We start from the raw sequence: 4827 nt of genomic DNA on the forward strand, positions 1-4827 counted from the left end.
CTTGTGGTGAAAGGATTTGCACAGAAAAAGGGTATAGACTTTGATGAGATATTTTCTCCTGTTGTTAAAATGACTTCAATCAAAACTATTTTAAGTCTAGTAGTAGCTGAAGATTTGCATATTGAGAAGTTAGATGTAAAGACAACCTTTCTCCATGGGGATTTGGAGGAAGAGATATATATGTAGCGGCCACAAGAATATGAGGTAAAAGGGAAGGAGAAACTAGTGTGCAGGTTGAAGAAGAGCTTGTATGGCTTAAAATAGGCTCCAAGGTAGCAGTATCTAAAATTTGACAGGTTTATGTCTGAACAAGGTTATACTAGATGTCACTCTGTTCATTGTGTTTATCTCAAAAGGCAAAATAATGGCAGCTATATTATATTGTTATTGTATGTAGATGACATGCTTGTTGTAGGTTCTAACATGCAAGAAATAAATGTGCTCAAAATAAAATTGGCAAACTCATTTGCAATGAAGGATTTGGGTGCTGCAAAACAAATCCTTGGTATGAGAATAACTAGAGACAGGAAGAATCGCAAATTAACATTTTCTCAAAGTGAGTACATAGAAAAGGTGTTGAAAAGGTTTAATATGCAGAATGCAAAACCAGTTAGTATACCTTTGGCTAGCCATTTCAAATTAAGTAAGGAGGAGTGTCCCAAGACTCAGGAAGAAATGGATCATATGTCTAAAGTTCCATATGCATCAGCAGTTGGAAGCTTAATGTATGCAATGGTCTGCACAAGGCCTGATATTACACATGCAATGGGAGTTGTAAGAAGGTACATGAACAATCCAGGAAAAGAACATTGGATGGTAGTGAAGTGGATTCTCAGGTATTTGAGAGGTACCACAAATCAAGCATTATGCTTTGGTGGTTCAAACATTGCTCTACAGGGATATGTTGATTTAGATATGGCGGGTGGTAGAGATAACAGGAGGAGCACAACAGGGTATGTGTTTACTGTAGGTGGAATAGCTGTCAGTTGGGTCTCAAAACTGCAAAGTGTTGTTGCACTCTCAACAACAGAAGCAGAGAATGTTGTTGCTATAGAGGCTAGTAAAGAAATGATTTGGTTACAAAGGTTTCTGGATGAATTGGGTAAGAAGCAGGAGTTGGGCAAGTTAAACAGTGACAACCAAAGTGCCACACATCTTTCAAAGAACTCTGCATTTCATTCCAAGACTAAACATATACAGCTCAAGTACCATTTCATACGGTCAGCGTTGGAAGATGGACAGTTGAAGCTAGAAAAGATACACACTAACCAAAATCCTGTAGATATGTTAACAAAAGTTGTAACCAGGGAGAAACTGAGAATCTGCTTAGTTTCAATTGGTCTTCAAGTATGATGAAGAAGATGAGAAATAGCAAGGTCCAAAGTGGAGTCATTGTCTAGCAAATGAAGCAATGGTGGAGTTTCTATAATCAGTCTCCAAGTGGGAGATTGTTGGGTGTGGACCCTGATAATCTTCTGTATTCAAAGGTATCACCGCATTGGACCCCAGTTCGTAATGGGGCGGCAATGTCGCCATTAAAATATTCATTGTAGGGGGGGTCCAAGGGGGGTGGCTGCGACCTTTGGGAGCCCCCCCCTGGTGGGGGAATCGGGGGCAGCGCCCCCAAAGTTAAGAATAGATGTAAAATTGCCTTGTAAAATGTTGTAATTTTGTAGTCAATATGAGCCATTCATTAGGTGAAGATTTGATGGTAGAAGTTATGTTTAATTTAGGGTTTTTTTTCCCTAGAAGGCAACCCCTCACTATATGTGAGGGAATTGTATTGCGTCTATGCATATCTATATTTTGAGTGAGGAAGAGAGAGGAGATTGAGAACAAAGAGGGAGTTACAACAGATCTGCTGTAGGTTGTATCTCTTCAGTTTGTTGGATAATATAAAAAGAAGGACTAACTGTTTCTCCGTGGATGTAGCCCAAACTGGGTGAACCACGTATATCTATGTCTCTCTTGTTTTATGCATTTTCTGTGTTTATATTTCTGCAATATTTTATGTGTTCCATTGCTCTGTAATATATAATTTTCTAACACCACTTAGAATCCAAATCCTTTAAGAAGATGGAAGCCTTGGAAGCAGCAATGAAGAAGCATAACATCCATTTGGAGCACTCTTCAACTTCAACTTCATCTTCAGGAATTGCACTTTCTGCATGTGGTTGTCAAGCATCTTGGTCTGGTTATGCACTAAATGTATATTCTTCTTCTCATTCTCATGAGTGACTCATTGATTCTGGAGCTTCTTATCACATGGCAAAAAACAAAGCCATGTTTTCTTCTTTAAATGATTTAACACCAAAAATATATATGTTGGTGATGATAAATCTCTTAGTGTTGTAGGGACTAGAACTATTCATCTAGACAATGGCCAATTTAATGATTTATTATGTGTTCCAACCTTATCCTGCAACCTTCTATCTATATATCAGATAACTCTTTCAGGTGAAGGTAAAATCGTTGAATTCTCACCTCATGATGTTGTAATTAAGGACCTAAGAGATCCTAGACAGATTTTAGCTACTAACATTGCTGATGATTCTACAAGGTTGTATAAGTTTAATAACTTTGGGTCATCAACTCTTCCCTTGGTATTTATTGCTCATAATGATGAAGTGAGAAAACTTTGGCATGAGTGATTTGGTCAAAATCTATGCAAAGAAAATATGGTGATAGGTCTTCCTATGGTATCTTGCAGAGATGGTGTTTGTTCCAGATGTGTACTCAGAAAACATCATTGGGATAGTTTTCAAAAATGTGCCTCTTGGCACGCCTCAGCCCCTTTACAGCTTGTGCATAGTGATTTATGTGGTCCACTTCCAGTTGTTTCATTCTCCGACTACAAGTATTTCTTAACTTTCAGTGATGATTTCTCCAGACGCACTTGGGTATACTTCTTAAAACTCAAGAGTGAAGTATTTAACATGTTATTGGCCTTTAAGGCCTTTGTTGAAAAACAATCTGGACATCAAATTCTTAAGCTAAGATCTGATAATGGCGGAGAATATGTTAACAACAAATTCATCAACTTTTGCACTGAGAATGGAATTCAAATGCAACATACTGTTCCATATACTCCACAACAAAATGGTGTAGCTGAAAGGAAGAATCACACCTTTAAAGGAAATTGCTAATTGTTTGCTTCAATCTAAAGATCTTAGTCTTAATTTTTGGGCAGAAGCAATTAACTGTGAAAATTACATAGTAAATCGCACTCCTACTATGGTTTTAAAGAATATCACTCCAGAAGAAGCATGGAGCTCAATTAAACCAGATCTAAGTCACTTTTGTGTTTTTGGAAGTGAAGCATGGGCCCATATCCCAGATGAGAAACATAAAGCTTTAGAACCTAAGAGTGAAAAATGTATTTTTGTTGGATATTCTGAAGATGTCAAAGGATATAGAATTATTCCACTTAAGTCCAAAATTGTTATCATTAGAAGAGATGTAAAGTTTGCTGAAAATATATCGGCCTACGTGCCTAGTTTGGTGGATGTACCACCTCTCTCTATCCATTCTACTTCTAAAATATTTCTTCTTCAGATGATGACAGTGAGGATGACAATCCTCCCCCACCTTTTCAGGATCCTCCTTCAGCTCCTTAGCTTACAAAATGGGTCCATGCTACTCGAGATGCAGTAGGTGCTCTTGTAGGTGATCCTACAGATCAACGACGTACATGTTCTCATATTGATAGAGCCTCTTCTTTACTAGATCAAGCTTCAGTGAATTATGATCCTGACACCTTTGCAGAAGCTCCAGGCCATCCAGATTGGGATGCAACTATGAATGAAGAATGTCGTTCATTATTGGCAAATGATACATGGGATCTTGTTCCTCTTCCAAAGGGATGAAAAATTGTTAGATGCGAATGGGTTTACAAAACCAAGTATGGGCCAGATGGAAAAGTTGATAAACATAAAGCTCATCTTGTTGCTAAGGGTTTTTCACAAGTTGAAGGTGTTGACTATACTGAAACCTTCTCCCCTATTGCCAAAATGAACTCTATCCACCTTGTTCTTTCCCCTACTGCCTCTTTCAAATGGAAAGTCCATCAAATGGATGGTAAATCTGCCTTCTTGCATGAAGAAATCTATATGGAACAACCTACTGGCTTTATACAAACAGACTCCAGCCTTGTATGTCGGCTTAAGAAATTCCTTTATGGTCTCAAGCAAGCCCCTCGATCTTGGTATGCCAAAATGGATAGCTTTCTTTTAGATACTGGCTTTCCTAAGTGTCATTCTGACAATACTGTCTATATCAAGGGGTAAGTCTCTTATCATTCTTGTTATTTATGTTGATGATCTTATCCTTATTGGTAGTGTTCCCAACCTTATAAACCATGTGAAGTCTAGCCTTAAAAATAAGTTTGAAATGATGGACTTAGGACACTTACATTATTTTCTTGGTCTTCAAGTCTTGCAATCCAAGGAAGGTATTTCCCTTTCCCAGTCCAAGTATGCCTATGATCTTCTACGCCACTTTCACAAGGAAGACTGTAAGCCAACCCCTTCTCCCTTTCAGTCTAGAGCCAAACTTTCAGTCAGTTGTAGTTTCCTTGAAGTTGATGCGACCTTATATCGTCAGCTTGTAGGAAAACTTTTGTATCTGACCCATACCCGTCCTGACCTCTCCTTTGTTGTTGGCCTTATTTCTCAGTTTATGAAAAACTCACATGAAATTCACTGGAAAGTAGCTAAAAGAATACTTCGTTATGTTCAAGGTACAATTCAGTTTGGGATTCATTATAGTGTAGAATCATCTCCTCTATTGGTTGGTTTCACTGATTTCGATTGGGCTGGTGACCCTGAT

The sequence above is a fragment of the Pinus tabuliformis genome, chromosome 4_1 (assembly GCF_031772625.1).
Source record: "Pinus tabuliformis cultivar Carrire ecotype Pingquan chromosome 4_1, CPIR1, whole genome shotgun sequence".
NCBI classification, from domain to species: domain Eukaryota; kingdom Viridiplantae; phylum Streptophyta; class Pinopsida; order Pinales; family Pinaceae; genus Pinus; species Pinus tabuliformis.